Source organism: Mustela erminea, chromosome 11 (assembly GCF_009829155.1).
Source record: "Mustela erminea isolate mMusErm1 chromosome 11, mMusErm1.Pri, whole genome shotgun sequence".
NCBI lineage: Eukaryota > Metazoa > Chordata > Mammalia > Carnivora > Mustelidae > Mustela > Mustela erminea.
The window spans coordinates 54,827,685-54,844,991 of record NC_045624.1 but is presented as its reverse complement, the minus strand read 5'-3'; the positions used below and the strand labels follow the sequence as shown (position 1 = coordinate 54,844,991).

Genomic DNA, 17,307 nt, shown 5'->3' with positions numbered 1-17,307 from the left:
CTTCATAGTGGTTCTGAAGCTCCCTAAATTATTCTTATTGCATTATTTCCTGAGAGCAGGGAAAGATCAAAATGTATTTAAGGCTTAAAGTGAGACTCTAAGGCTGTCTTTCTTTCTCACAGCAGGGTGTTTTTGTTTTTTGTTTTAGAGAGAGAGAGAGAGCGTGCACACACACATAAACCTGAGTAGGGAGAGAGAGGGGCAGAGGAAGAGGGAAATAGAGAATCTCAAGCAGGATTCTAGTGTGGAGTCCACAGCATAGATCTAATAACCTTGAGATTATGACCTGAGTCAGAATCAAGGGTTGAGGCCTAACTGACTGAGCCACCCAGGCACCCCTCTCACTGAAGTATTTAAAATGTTGCATTTAAAACCCATTACCATGATTTTCACCAATATAACATCCAAATGACTTCTCTATGTATCATTAGCAATACCTGAATAGAACATGATCCTGAATCAACAGAAAAAGCCCTTTTCTTCTCTTCCAGGGCCAATAAACCATAACCTCCATCCCCTACTAAAGTATCTGACTTGGCCTGGAATCACTCTCCTCTAGGCACTTTGTGGGTTAACAACATTGTAAGGATGGGGTGGCTGGGTGACGAACATTGGGGAGGGTATGTGCTATGGTGAAGCCTGTGAATTGTGTAAGACTGATGAATCACAGACTTGCACCCCTGAAACAATTAATATATTATATGTTAATAAAAAAAAAGAGTAAAAAAAATTGTAAATCATGGATGGTACAGTTGGTTGAGTGTCTGACTCTTGGTTTCAGGTCTGCTCGTGATCTCAGGGTCATGAGATCCAGCCCAGCATTGGGCTCTGTGCTGAGAGCAGAGTCTGCTTGAGATTCTCTTTCTTTCTTCCTTTGATGTTTCCTCCCCCACCCTCTCTCAACTAAATAAAAAAATCTTTAAAAAAAAGTTTGTAAACCATATATCTGATAAACAAATAACCCAGTTAAAGATATAAACAAACATCTTATTGAAGGAGATAGACATGTGTATAAATATAATTAGAAGACATAAGATAGAATTATATTTCCTTATAATAAATTATATATGACTTATATGATCATATACATATAATAATATATTGTAGGGTATTGATTGGTACATGTGATTATAGAGTCTGAGAAATCCCAAGACCTGTAGTAGGCAAAAGTCAAACTTTACGTGAAGTTGGAGTCCAAAGGCCTGAGAACTGAGAGAACAAATGGTGTGAGTTCCAGTCTGACAGCTGGCAGGCTCAAGACCAAAGAAGAGCTGTGCATTAAAGGGATGTGGTTCCCGATGACTGCATTCTGGATTCCAGCAGAAGTCTATCAGTAAGCTGCTGGAAAAACGTATTGTGTGTGATACTGTAGGGGTGGCTACAGGACATTGGACATCTGTCAAAACTCAGAGAACTTCATAGCAAAAAAAATGTACCTTGGTGCAAAAATTTGCTTTAGATAATATGTAGGACATCAAAGGATCTCAGGATGGAATGCAGATATGATTTTTAGAATCTAATTTTATGACAGTGTAAGGGAGAGTAGAAAAGTTGTTGACTTAAGTACCTTTGGAAATGAGTGAAGACTGTACGTCATTATTTTATATCATCCACATAAACTGTGTACAAGCACTGGGCTCCAGTAGTTAAAAGTCATTTCCCACGATGATACAGGTTACTGAATATAAAACAATTCAGAAACTACACATATTCCAGTCTCCCTTATATCTGCTCTTCTTTTTGTTTTATTTTTTTCTGGTAGTCCAATCTTCTAGAACACTGCATCATCTATTTATTTATTATACTAACTTCCCATTGTTTCCCACTAGTTGAATATGAGCTCTACAGAATTGGGCATGTAGGGTCTAGATCATAGTAGATTCTCAATAAATTTTGTTGAGTCATTTTGAACTGAACATGCTTTGCTAAATATCAATATAATGTCCTGTGGAGACACCACGGCAAAGAAAGCTTTAGTGTGGAGACTCCAGAGCCAGTTCACCTAGAAATGAATCCTATCTTCAGCACAAACTTGCTCTATGACCCTTAAAATTCAACTAGGGAAACTGCCATGGCATGTGGTTAAAAATCAGGTTCAAATATATCTTAATTCTCCCACCTATATGCTTAAATTTCATTTCCTCTGTGGAGTAAAAATGGATTTTTCTTCTCCATCAGTAATTTCAGTGCTTTAAAGGCAACATTGAAGCAGATAAGAAAAAGAACTTTATCGTAGATTTCAAAGATGTATATCTCTAAAGACTTTTGAAGAGTCTTTTTTTACTTACAATGCTGGGGGAGGGGGTTTGGGAGAAGGGGATGGGATTATGGACATTGGGGAGGGTATGTGCTTTGGTGAGTGCTGTGAAGTGTGTAAACCTGGTGATTCACAGACCTGTACTCCTGGGGATAAAAATATATGTTTATAAAAAATAAAAAATTTTAAAAAAAAGTACATAGACAGCCTGAAGTCCTTGAAGGTGAAAGGAATAATGTTTTAGTTGACTGTCTACATCAGGGTTCATTCATGGTAGTATTTCTACAAGGACCCTGTGATGAATAGACCAATTATCAAGATTATTTGTTATATAAGCTTTCAAATTGAAATTTTTAGTTGTCTGATTTACCATAGATACAAAGCACCAGTAGTATTGTGGAAATAATAAATTATTCTAAAAATTGGGCCAATCTGGTAGTGATTATCACAGATTAGAATGAAGGAAATCAAATACCCAATTCTAACGAGTAAAGTGTTAGGAGAAAATGATCGATTCTCAATTAACCACTGAATTCTGAAGATTGAATGCCAAAATTTTTATCTAATGTACTCAAAATACCTTATTTCTCTTGAAACAATAATAAAAATATGTTTAAGAAAGGTACTACAACTAGTTCAAAAGAGTAGGATAGTTTTAAGTGTTTTTCAAACATCTAAGACATTTGAGCATCTTAAGTATTAAGAGTAGCTAAGGACTCTGAAAAACAATCCGAGGGGTTTGAAGTGGCGGGGGGGTGGGAGGTTGGGGTACCAGGTGGTGGGTATTATAGAGGGCACGGATTGCATGGAGCACTGGGTGTGGTGCAAAAATAATGAATACTGTTTTTCTGAAAATAAATAAATTAATTTTAAAAAAAGAGTAGCTAAGTTGCTGAATTTTAAAAAATAGAAATAATATTATCCACTGCCTGAGCCTGAATAATAAAGAATAATATTCTCTGTATCAACCAAATGATACAGAGAATAAATAAACCTATGAAAATAGGACCTAATGATAAATTCTCTGTAATGAAACTTGACAGAAAGAGAATTTCAGTAAAATATTAATTCATGATCAAACTGTTGTTTCCTTGCAAAGGTGACTCAATGTTGTTGGCTATCCTCAAAGCACCAAAATGGTCTTGACATAATTTGCATTTACCTGTTTTTCTTCTAACTTTCCAAGACCTGTGCCCTCCCTGACCAGCCCAACTATAACAGTAGCTTAGTACAAGGTAATTTCAAAGTCCATTTAATGTAGATAATAATTATGAATGATTTTGGCTTCAATTAGGGTGACACAGGATGCCATCATCTCTTGTAGGTCTATTAATTAACAGTATCTCAAAGAGGAGATATTTGTCAAATATTTATCAATCCAAATTTGTCAAATATTTCCTGAGTGACCTATATTATTTTTTCCCAGATGCTGACACAGGATCTGTAGGTACAAAAATGAACAATACATTCTATCTGCCCTTACGATGTCCATAGTTATGTAAAGGAAACTGACTGTTCAAGGTGATATATACCAACAATATTATGTGCAACGGATTTTAGAGTGGAGACTCTATTTAGCAAGTCAGAAAGTCAAGAAATCTTCAAAGAAAAACTTCAATATGTTTTTAATTGATAACTGACAAATAAAAGTTTTCTAGCCATCAGTCTGAGCATAGGCATGCCAGAGCATTGACAAGGCCCTGAAGGGTATTCAGGGACCTACCAGTGTTTTGATATTTCTAATGCCCAGGGGCTGGTGATAAGGCCCATCTCAAGATTTATTATTATTATTATTATTATTATTATTATTATTTGCACACTAAAAACATTACCTGGTTGGAAATCAGTCACTGAAGATACGTGACCTTGACAGAGAGAAGAGAGGACTGTGATTGGATAACCTTTCAGAGAGCACATCCAGGCAGCAGTGTAGATGAAAGACCTTAGGGAAGGGAGAATGAAAGCAGATGAGTTAGCGTCTGCCGCAATGCTAAGGTGACAGCTGATCAGTGTTTGAACTAAAGCAATGAAAGTGCAGAAGAAGAGAGCAGACAATTTGAAATCAATTTAAGAAATTAAAGTGACAGGACTTGGTGATTAATTGGCTATTGGGGTAGATTATAAAGGGAAGAGACATTCTAGAGGGACTCTTGGGTATTTTGGACACTGCATTAAGTGAGGAATTGCCTTCTACTGCTAGAAACAAAACGCCAGAAATAACAGTGGCTAAAATAAGTCGCAGCTCCTTTCTGTCTTCAGTGAGGCTGGTGTGAAGGTAAGCACCCTAGGACTAGACAATGGCAACACAGGGCTGGTGGAGACCTAGGCTCCTTTGATCTGCTGCTCTACCACCTGTTGTTGTTCTTCTCCATCAGATGTTCCGTTGTCCAAAGAATTGACAGAGCTCCATTATTATTTTCATATGCCAGGCGGGGGCAGGAAGTGAAAAGGATCAAAATGAGCACAGCTTAGCCCTTTCCCTCCCTTTTAAAAGTCCCACAGAATTCCCACCTAACAACTTGAGTATGTATCCCTTTGGCCAGAACTTAGCAACATAGTCACATCCCACAGCATGAAGTGTTGTATTTTATTTGAGCACTCAGCCACTCCAAATACTTAGTGCTGGGCTACTAAACAAGAAACAGATACTGGACAGACAACCAGTCTTTTGTGAGCATCTTGTAACCAACAAGAAAACGCATAGTGAAAGAAAATTAGGTGTGAGATAGAGAATAGGGAACAAGAGCTAAGGCGTTTACTTTTGGATATTTTGAATATAGTGCACTGTTGGTCTTAAGGAGCATACAGTCAATATCAGTCAGGTGTTCAAGTGTCCAATGGAAAACCCAACTCTCTGTTTAAAAGGAAAAGCAGAGTTAGCTATATTATCTTCAGAGTCATCTATAGTATGAAAATACTAAACAAAAGTCAAGAATTCCCGCTCTCATCAAGAGTATTAAAGCTGAAGACAGACATAAGTCGTGATAAAGGAGTCAGGTATAATAACCACATTAGAGTACATTATTACACCTCCCCAGAAGATTTTTTTCTTAATTTGAAGTGTCATAAGGAATATTCTCAAATACAAATCAGGCTGTGGTCAGTTATGGCTTCTGCTCTTAGGAAAGTATCTTAACCATGATCTTGAGTGAAACAGGATGACTCTGGATCTTTTTTTTTTTTTTTAAGATTTTGTTTTTTTATTTGACACAGAGAGAGACAGAGATCACAAGTAGGCAGAGAGGCAGGCAGAGAGAGAGAGAGGGGAGGAAGCAGGCTCCCCACTGAGCAGAGAGCCCTACATGGGGCTCGATCCCAGGACCCTGGGATCACGACCCGAGCCGAAGGCAGAGGCTTTAACCCATTGAGCCACCCAGGTGCCCCAACTCTGGATCTTTTTTAAGTTGCACTATTGCTCTAGATTAATGAGAAACAGATACTCTCTCTACGTTGTCTTATCTAAGTAGAAATCTCTGAAATGCTTACTACCAAGCTCTAGGCAATGGACTGAAGAAAAGTAAGGTCTAAAAGGATCTATGTTACCTGATAAATATGACTCAACTTATGTCCTTTCATCAATCATTATGGAAATGAAAATAAATAGCCTATTATCTTGACATCCACATTCTTGTCAGAAACTTTTTCAAATCTATGGCAGGTAACAATAAAGCAGAGTTATGCCCCTGGCATGTGTGGGAATTCCTGGGTTTTTAAATACCCTACCATTTCAAAGAGTCAAAGCACTCTTTTTTTTTAAGTTGCATAGATGAATATGTTATATATTTACCTTTGTATCTTATGAAAGACCAAGCCTAGAACTATAGAGATGATATTTCCAATGAAAACTTTAAGACATAAGCCTAAAAACAGGTTAGTTGGGTGTGTTCATTATGGCATATTAAGCTTTGTATTATTTGAAAATTTTATAATAAAAATGATTTCATGTATTACATGTTAATTGTTTTGATAAACAATTTCATTAGACTAAATACAGTTTTGTTCCTTTTATAATAATGGCTTAATTTTCAAGTACATTTTTATACCTTGCTTATTTTCTATAAACAATTCTGGTATAATGGGTCTCAGATATAAAGGTCAAAACTTGTTTAGGCTGGTTCCTAGATTAACATCATTTAGTTTCTTAAAAAGGTTTGGATTTTTCTGCAAGCTAAATTGGTCTTGGCTTATCAAATTTTGGAACTATAAGGAATGTTAATTTTAAAGTATTTTATTTCTCGAGAAATGATACCTCTCTATGTTAGGATTAAAATTCAGTAGTGTTAAGTTATTGACCCTAGACCTAGTGCTGATTTTCAGTCATCATTTAACTAGTCTCTGTGGATGAGTCAATAAAAGAATGTGTGTGTGTGTGTGTGTGTGTGTGTGTGTGTGTGTGTGTGTTTAAATTCCTTAACTAGGAATTCAGAACATAATGACACTTTTCTAGTTATAAAAGATAAATGTATTCCTTGCTTACTTTCTCTTCCGTTTACTGTTGACTTTAATAATACTGAACAAACTGGTTATCCTTTAAAACATCAGTATAATCCTCTCATACTGGTAACTGGGTTTCATCAGTCTTTTTAATAATATAATCTCTTTGGTAACATCATACTCTAAGCTTTAACGATGCAGTATTTAAAGAATTAAATAGAATCCCTCTGTAATATCCCTGATATAATGTGTAACAGTAGTGTGCTCTAATCACTATATAATTTCCCCTGTAAGTAAATTCTTTCTAATCCTCAGGACCACATTTCTAAATCCTTAGAACTGTGCCTTCTGGAAAGGAATACTTTATTCCTTATTAAAAAGCTTTTCAAGAGCTTTTCCTCAAACAGATGATCAAGCTAAATAAAACAGAAAAGGTTAAAAGAAAAATATTTTATTATACTCATCAGCTATGAGTTCATGTTTTCTTCCTTTAGAAAATTTCGGTTGAAAAAATTTTTTTCACGTTCTCAAATACATAGTTATCTTCAGAAAACTTACTAAAAATAAGCCTAAATGATAATACAATAAGTCCCAAAGTTCAGTACAATTTTAAAGCTCAACTGAATAGAGTGCTTAGTTTAACTGTGTTGACTAATTCCATGACCCCTTGGGTTCAAACCTTGTGATTAAAATTATTTATCAGACATTTTACTGCTCTCTTTTCATATAAAGAAAAATAAAATATTAAACATAATTGATTTTCTTAACTGATTAAGGACTTCATTGTGTCACAACGCTATAGCTCATGTGGTCACTTTCCTGCAGCGCTACACACATGTAGATGAAGAAGATGCAAAAAAGGGACAGGTAAACTGTCATTTCATCTGTAAAAGCCTGTAATTCTTTTTTAAAATAAATTCTTGTGTGAATTTGTTCCTTTTACTTTTGTCCCTTTGACCTAGAATTAAAGCTAAAAACATTTTCATGAAGTTCCTTGGTCACGGAGTTTGAGTACATTGATGTATATGTCTGCAAATGAAATAATGGCTTAGACTTTCTCTATCTCCAGTTTCAGAGAAATCACATGCCTGGATTAAAGGGAACATGTCTGTTCATCTTCTGGTAAGTTTTATCTTAATGATTGCTTGTTGACTTCACTAGGATTGAATGTTAATGAGATCTGTTGCCATATTTCTGCATTATTTCCGCCGCTATTAAGATTCATCACCCTTCAGGTAGCTGTACCTGTGGTTTCTAAATTTCAAGCCTTTACTGAAGTTATCAGAAAGATAACAGCTAACCACTTGATTTTGGATGTCCGGAGTTCTGTCCTGTCATATGGAAAAGACTCAAGGGGAAATTAGCTGGTCACATGTAATAACATACTATACTGCAGATAAGGGAAAAATCCATCTGCTAAATACAAAACCTTTACACAAAAGATAGCTCCAGGAAGGCCTCATTTGCTAAATGAGAAAGCAACTCAAGAACAACTGACAGCTGAGCATAGCCCTTGGATTTCACGGCAACAGTTTTTTATACTGTCTGTGCTGCTATAACTGGAAGTGAGAACTATCCAGTTTAGAATTCTCCCCCTGACAGATGCCTTTCTGACATCCATATTCATACCACCTGATCTACACACTTCTGCTTCTGTTGCTGCAATCCTTACAAACAGCTTTCAAACAATCTATCTTTCACCAGGCCTCAAATATGATGTCTTAAAATATTTTGAACAAAAAAAGGCGACATGTTTTACTTTTATTTTCATTTGAAAATAAAGTATCATTTTGGAGTCATTTGGGGTAAATGGTTCCAGGGTGTTTTTGTTTCTTTAGTTATATATATGTATATATGTATATATGTATATATATGTATATGTGTACACATATATATATTTCATATATATATATATTTTTCAGAGTCTTCCAGTTCCTTTCAATCAATTACTCCTCCAATTATGAGCTTCCTCATTACAAGATCATCACAAGGGAAAATAATCTGATCCTGTTAGGGTCCACAAATTCAAGATAGGGAACGCCATATCAAGTAAATAAGAGATGATGTGTCAGGCTATTTTTCATGCATAGAGAGTATACATTTTAAGACTTTTCTGAATGAAACCATAGACATGAGAAGATGAAATCAGTTTCCTTTCCGAGCCGAGTCAGTAATCATGTAATCAAGCAGTTTTCATATTGTTAATTCATGCCTGAAAGAAAACAACGCCTTGGCAGAACACTGTGCGTTGGGTATACAGTGAGACTATGCAGACGTTTTCCGACAGCTAATCAAAAGAGCAAATCTAAGGCTTTATAGGTATTAAAACATTTCCAACTTTTCTCAGAGGGCATAGAAAGAAAAAAGTAGATCATTAAACAACAAATATTTGAAGTTAGGTTTGATGAAAATGTCAAGGATTTTAAGTGGCCTCTGATACGTTTTTCAAGTTGGGATTTTAGTTTTATTTAACACTGAACTTTTCCCCTTCCTAAATCTTCAATGACTGACTAAATAAATTTGAAATAAAAGAATAACTATCATATTTGAAAATGTAAAAGACTATTAATTAAAACTCTGGAGGTCTGCAATAAGGCAAGATATTAATTATAAGCATGCTTAATATTAAAATATAATTGCAATAAACTAGCAAATTGTGAATGTAAATACAAAATACAAATCTCTTTTCTTGTAAAGGATTGATCTAATCTGTCATGTTTTTAAGATGGATATTTGCTGTGAATGGCCCTACAGTTGTACGATGACTTTCCTTTACTTACTAATAAACATTTAGAATGTTTTTGTTATCTCAGAACGTAACAAGAGTGGAGTTACAGATTTTATTTTTTCAAACATGGTTTTTAAAATTTTATTTTTAAATTTTTTATATGGCTCTTTGTGGGACCCAGGCTCTGAGATCTGTAGAACTGATATAATCCTGGGTCATCTCAAATATAATGCTGTACTTACAGGCTAAGGATGGAGACGAGACAACAGAAGAGATTTATATGCCTTTGACCCCCGTTATTTAATGGAATTGATTGGACTGCAGTGCGATGGGAAGAGGCAATAGTGAAATGACACTAGAGAATATGTTGTAATACTAAGGCTTTAAAAATCTTTTCCTGCCTTTCCTGCATGGAATAGAAATTACCATGTAGTCAAGGAAAACTCTTAAGAGTCTTCAAATCTCCTTGACCTTTTCTGATCTATAATATCTTGCAACTCCAAGCAGCCATAGCTACATGGGAGATGACCCCATACAGAGAGGAGAAAACAGCAAGACAGAGAAATTGTGAGCAATTATTGCAAGATGTCCCAGAGAGAATCTTGACTCCACCTATTATCGAGGGTTGTCTAAGAGGAATGCCCATCTACCTCAGGGCCTGAATAGTCAGGCATGCTAGTCAGAGAAAATGAGAGTTTTCAGGATGCCATAACAAATACCTTCCTACTTCTTAGTTGCCCCCAACTAGGTGCTCCTTCTCTACACCCCACTAGCAAAACAGCCACCAAATAAAACTAGAGAAAGGATACACTTCCTTTTCCTCTTTTGAAAAGAATGATACTTTCATGGAAACCCCCATAATATTTAACAAGTACTTACGTGACAGTAACAGAACTGCAGAATTTTCTTTGTGAAGATTAAAAAAGGAGTAGGGAAAAAAAGACTGAACCTATCACCTTAAACTGACCTCATCTATCCGGCTGCTCAACAGTTGATAGCCCCTCGAGACTGGAGTTGAGAGTACACACTGTCTAGCATCTGGTTATCAGGTGGTCTGTTAAAATGAAGAGTAAGTTCACACAAAATTTGCCAAATGAACCACATTTCCCAACGGAAAGATACAAAAACATTCAAACAATATGTTCTTGCACACTTGGGAGATGAATGTATTCTCTGTCCTCTGGCCCCCTGCTGAGGCCCTTGCCTGAGAAATTTATTCAAAGGTGAGAGCAAATCCATCTGACAGAAAAATCAGTCTGGTTTGTAGCTGAATTTGACCACACAGTCCTGTTTGTAACACAGACCCTGGACTACGTAGAGCTCTAGACTTCGCGTGTTACTCTAAAGGTGTTCAGCGCCTGGGCATATGGGATATTTACGTATTGTTCATGCCAGGTTTGTGTTGCCATTCTGGCAAACCCCCTATTTTGAGTGTCACTAAAATTCACCAACTGATTTCCAACTGTCTTTATGTTGATGTTCCCTCTGGTGCATGTTTGGTTATTTGAAACCCCTTGATGGTGAAGCCATGTGCTTCATTGCTTCAAACACTACCTCAGATGTGAATTAGAGTCAATTTAACCCACACGTTATTCTACTTTTTTGCCACAGTACTTTTAAAACAAGTTACCAGTATAATATTTAGGCAAAGTTTCCATAGTACAGAAGAAGGGAAACTTATTCTGAGGAATCAAATGAAATAAATCAAAAGAAGGAAGAAACTTAATAATATGCAACATATAATATCAGGGATATTCAAATCTATCAAAGAGAATAATCTGAGATCAAGAAAGAGTGCCTCATTAAAAAATAAAATTATTGAATTTAAATGTACAATGGAGACCATGAAAAATGGATAATATGGAAAATTAAGCCCATGAATTAGAAGGATAATTGAAAGAATACTCCCAGAACACAGCAGAAAAGGGGAAGAGATAAATAAAAGGGAAAAAAAGAAGTAAAAGACCTGAGTGATTCAAAATACCTGTAATATAAAATTCAGAACATGAGAACAGAGTAGTTTTTACTATTTAGGAAATCCAAAATTGCCAACTGAATATTTGTTCAACAACTATTCGTGCTTATAATTAAACTCAAGAAGTCTAATTTTAATGCAAAATTTGGGGCGCCTGGATGGCTTGGTCAGTTGCATGTCCAACTTTTGATTTGGCTCAGGTCATGGTTGTGAGATTGAGACCCTCGAGGGGCTCCGTGAAGTGGGAGTCTCTTGGGTACTCTCTCTCCCTCTCCTGCTGCCCCTCCCCTGCTCTCGCTCTCTCTCTCTCTCTCAAATAAATAAATAAATCTTAAAGAAAAATAATTTTAATGTAGAATTTTGAATAATGGTTGTCATTCTAGATCTGTACTGTCCAACATGGTAACTACATGCTACAGCTGGCTGTTGAGCACATCTAACTCAAACTGAGATGTAGTGTAAATGTGAAATTCATGCTGATTTTAGGACTAAGTATGAAAACAATATGAAATATTAGTTAAAATATTTAACATTGTTTATATGATGAAATGACTATATGATTGATATGTTGAGTTAAAATACCTTACTAAAATTTATTCATCTGTTTCTTTTCACTTTTTCAATGTATCTGTTAGGAAATATTTTTATTGGACAGTGCTGCTCTAGACAATACTATCTTGCCTTGGAAACATTTTGTTGCTCTTATTTAGAATTACTTTCAAAGCCTTGGGGCACATTCCTGGGAAAACTTTAGAAGCGAATTTCACTTGAATGTGGACTGGATCTTGGAAAATAGTCAAAAGTCATTTTGAACTAGGCCTGTTAAATGAGGTGGTGATAAAATTGGATAACATGAGAAGTCAAAATCAAAGTTCAGCAACTAAATATTGAATCTTCTAATTTTGAGTGACTCATAAGTTGGATTGTAGTACATCTCTTCAGACTTCAATTTTCCTCTTCTATAAAATTAGAAGTTTCTACTACCCTGTTTTGAAGGTTTCTTAAGCTCTCTTACAATTTTGCAAATAATTTCATTTTAGCCTTAATGTTACAAGGTTGTGGAACTGGTTTTGGAATCTGTTGAAATACCTAAAGAATTTATATTTTAGCCATTTTCAAATCCATTGATGGCACTGTTCTCCACTGAGAACAGAGACTTTAACCATCATAAAACAGGCCCACTAAGGCAAGCATTTCCTATTCTTTCTTTCCCTTTTGTGTGTTATTTCACTGGGCCCTCTCTTTGTAAATGAAATAAAGAATTACATACCCACACACCATACTTATTCATCCCTATAAAGACCCTTTAGATTTCAGAAAACGGTTCCTTCACTTTTCCTTTTTTTCAACTATTTTGATTAATAAAAGATATTTTTCTTTGCATTTGATTTATTGAGCCTATGTAGTTATACTATTTGTCTTATATTTTGATAATTGTTGCTTGGATGATGTTAACTATAAACACTTCAATAAGAACTGAAAAGAATAAAATTATTTTAAATGGTATTTAGAGAAAAGTCTTTCAAAACTAGGTGAATAGATTTATAAAGGTAATAAATCTTTTGGTCTTTTTCCATGTGGTTCTGGCAGAATTTGCAGTAGAAAAATAAATAAAATTCTTCCACTGCAAATGTATCTGTTATGTCTCTGAGCAGGAATGTGCTTTTTAATAAAACACTGAATGTGCATATGCTGTTTTGTCAAATAACCTAAGGTTAAAAATACATATTCAGTCATAACCTCAAATGCTCTGAAGCTTTCCCCTCCATTTTGAATGAAGTCTACTACAATCACATTTTTTTTCAAGGACTCTAGGGAAAAAGCTGTATTTTTCACATACTCTGTGTGGTTTATGTGTTTTTGGCTGGTACAAAGGTTTTTCATATGGCCTCTAATAACATGAAGCCATTTCGCACTGAATAAAAACTTTCAAAGGCATTTGTTAATGAATTATTTACTTTATTAAACATTAAATAAATATTAATTCTGGACATAGTAATAGGCATTTTATCTGTGACCTGAGATTATCTAATCTTCAAGAAAAATTTCAGTTCTATCTCAATGTGATAATTAAGCAAGTTGGAAAAACAATTCTGAAACACAGTAGGGGCTCACAAAATACTTGTTGAATAAATGAACCATTGAACTCTGTTGTAATAATACAAATAACTAATTCTTATTAAGTGCCTGTTCTGTACCAGACACCATGTAAGAATGTGATGTAATTTAACAGATATAACAAGTTTTCACAAGTTATATATTTTTTAAGTTTTTATTATAATCATGGCTAGTTAATATATAGTGCTGTAATAGTTTCAGGAGAACAATTTAGTGGTTCTACATGTTTGTACAAAACCCTGTGCTCACCGAAAGTATACTCCTCAATCCCCATCACCGAGTCACCTCCCATCTGGTAACCACCAGTTTGTTCTCTATAACTAAGAGTCTGTTCCTTCCTTTGTCTCTCTTTATTTTTTCCTCTTTGTTTTCTTAAATTCCACACATGAGTGAAATTATATGGTATTTTTCTTTCTCTGACTGACTTATTTCACTTAGCATTTTACTCTCTAGCTTGATCCATGTCATTACAAATGGCAAGATTTCATTCTTTGTTATGGCTGAATAGTGTGTGTGTGTGTGTGTGTGTGTGTGTGTGTGTGTGACTTCTTTGCCCATTCATCAGTTGATGGACACCTGGGCTGCTTCTGTATCTTGGCTTTTGTGAATAATGTTGCTATAAACATACGGTGCACGTATCCCTTTGAATTAGTGTTCTTGTATTCTTAGGGTAAATACTTAGTAGTCCAATTGCGAGAGTATAGAGCAGTTCTATTTTTAACTTTTTGAGGAGCCTCCATACTGTTTTCCACAGTGGCTGCACCAGTTTGCATTCATACCAACAGTATAAGAGAATTCCTTTTTCTCCACATCTTCACCAATACCTGCTGTTTCTTGTCTTGTTGATTCCAGCCCTTCTGACAGGTGTCATCTCATGAGGTGATATTTCATTGTAGTTTGGATATGTATTTCTCTGATGATGAGTGATGATGAGCCTCTTTTCATGTGTCTGCTGGCCATCCGGATGTCTTCTTGGGAGAAATGTGTGTTCATCTTTTCTGCCCATTTTTTTTTCTTTTTTAAAAAGATGTCATTCAGGGCGCCTGGGTGGCTCAGTGGGTTAAGCCGCTGTCTTCGGCTCAGGTCATGATCTTAGGGTCCTGGGATCGAGTCCCGCATCGGGCTCTCTGCTCAGCAGGGAGCCTGCTTCCCTCTCTCTCTCTCTGCCTGCCTCTCCGTCTACTTGTGATTTCTCTCTGTCAAATAAATAAATAAAATCTTAAAAAAAAAAGATGTCATTCATTCATTCATTCATAGATCCTGTGCATGAGTGGGGGGAAGAACAAGAGGGGGGGAGTCCTTGATCTCACAACCCTGATTCATGACCTGAGCTGAAATCAAGAGTATGTCACTTAACTGACTGAGCCATCTGGGCACCCCTCTTCTGCCCATTTTTAATTGGATTATTTGTTTTCTGGGTGTTGAATTTTATATGTTCCTTATATATTTTGGATATCAATAGTCAATGACATCCGATATGTCATTTGCAAATACTTTGTCCCATTCTGTAGGCTGCCTTTTAATTTTGTTGTTTGTTTCCTTCACTGTGCACAAAGTTTTTCTTTTGATATAGTTCCAATGTTTGCATTGCCTTAGGAGATATATCTTGAAAGAAGCTGCTATGGCTGATGTTAAAGAAATTACTACCTGTGATCTAGGATTTTTATGGTTTCAGCTCTCACACTCAGGTCTTTAATCCATTGTGAATTTATTTTTGTGTGTGGTGTAAGAAAGTAGTCCAGTCTCCCCAACACCGTTTGTTGAAGACTCTCTTTTTCCCATTGCATATTCTTTCCTACTTTATTGAAGAATAATTGACCATATAATTGTGGGCTCCTTTCTGGATTTTCTACTCTGTTTTATTGATCTATATATCTATTTCTATGTCAGTACCTTACTGTTTTGATTACTACAGCTGTGAAATATAACTTGAAGTCTGGAATTGTGATGCCTCCAGCTTTGTTACTCTTTTTCAAGGTTGCTTTGGCTCACTGGGGTCTTTTGTGGTTCCATACAAATTTTTAGGATTGTTTGTTATAGGTCTGTGAAAAATGTTGGTGGCATTTTGATAGGGATTGCATTAAATGTGTAGATTGTTTTGGGTAGAATAGACATTTTATCAATATTTGGTTTTCCAATCCATGAGCATGAAATATCTTTCCATTTCTTTGTGTTGTCTTGAATTTCTTTCATCAGTGTTTTATACCTTTCAGAGTTCAGGTATTTCACCTCTTTGGTTAGGTTTATTTGTAGGTATCTTATTGTTTTTGTAGCAATAGTAAATTGGATTTTGCTGTCTCTCAGAGGTTTTGGATCACCATATTTTGCTTCCATGTAATTTTTAATTTCTTCTTTGATTTCCTGGTTGATCTATTCATTATTTGGTGTCACATTATTTTAACCTCCCAGTATTTGTGATCTTTCCGTGTGTGTGTGTGTGTGTGTGTGTGTGCGTGTGTGTGTGTTTGACTTCTAGTTTCATGGCATTGTGGTCAGAAAGTTCCATTCATGAATGGAATTACTTCAATCTTGTTGAGTTTGTTGAGGTATTTTTTGTTGCACAAGTTATGTATTACCCTAATTTGACATATGAGGGAAGGAGGTGCAGACAAGTTAGATAACTGACTTAGGGTCACATAGGTCATAAATGATGGTTTTGGAATTTAGATCTAGGTCCAAAAAACTATAAAGATGATCACTGAAGGCACCTGACATTGTCATCCTAACACCATGATGTTCTGACATGGCATCATGTCAAGACACATCCAGGTATGGTCAGCTAATTATAGATTATGATCAAGCATGGGTGGTTGAGAATGAAATTTGATCACCAAAATGGTAGAGGCAGTAAAGAATTGACTCAGAGTAAGTTCAGTACTCCAGCCAGACCACATTATCCAATGTTAATGATCATAATATGCTGACACTGATTTTACTATATAGTTCACATATTTGAACGTGCACAAGAAATATATTGTATTGATTTTCTATCGTTGCTGTAAAAAATGCCACAAATTTCGTGGCACAAATTTATTATCTTACTGTTCTTCAGGTTAGAAGCCCTAAAATCAAAGTGTTGGCAGGGCTGCATGTTTTTCTGGAGGCTCTAGAGGAGAAATTCTAAATCTGTAGTTTGTTGAGGAATGGATGATGTACTTTAGCAACTGTTTAATCATGAATGGATGTTGTACTTTATCCAATTTTTTTTCCCGCTGCATCTGTTGAAAGGATCATATGGTTCTAGAGGCTACTGGCATCCCTTACCTGTGGCCTCCTTTTACCATCTTCAAAGCCAGTAGCAGTGGGTTGAGACCGTCTCATATCATATCATTTTGACTCTGTTTCCACTGTCACACACCTTTCTCTGATTTCTTCTGCCTTCTTTTTCTATACTCAAAATCCCTTGTGATTGAGCCCATTTGGATAATCCAGTATAATTTCTGCATCTTGAGATCCTAATGATAGTCACATACCCACTGTCTCTTTTGGCACAGGTTTCAAATATTAGAGTATGGCTATCTTTGAGAAATTGTAATTTTATCTAACATATACTAGATAAGGTATCAGTGTCCTTCACTGTTAGTATTCAGTATCACCATCAATATTCACTATCAGTACCACTATTCACTATCATTATTCATTATTCTTTGCTTTTGTCTTTTGTTTCTTGAATTTATAAACTGTTAAGACTTGGTTACCTGAAAAACAGATTGAGATTCTGAGATTTTGAAGGGAGACTTTCTAGGATCAACACTAGTCAGTGAGTGAAGTACACAGGATAGAAGGTGAACTGTA

General features: G+C 35.7%; 1 protein-coding gene across 3 annotated transcripts in view; it reads right to left on the bottom strand.

Moving 5' to 3' along the window:
• Positions 1–17,307, bottom strand: part of TMEM196 (transmembrane protein 196) — a 203,832-nt gene that overhangs the window by 85,632 nt on the left and 100,893 nt on the right. The window contains exons 3-4 of one of the 3 annotated variants that reach the window (XM_032305452.1): positions 10,387–10,473; positions 4,090–4,199 (exon numbers count right to left, since the gene is read on the bottom strand). The exons of the other annotated variants lie outside the window; for them this stretch is intronic. The gene's annotated coding sequence lies outside the window, so the exon portion shown is untranslated. The remainder of the gene's footprint in view (positions 1–4,089; positions 4,200–10,386; positions 10,474–17,307) is intronic. 3 annotated transcript variants of the gene reach the window in all.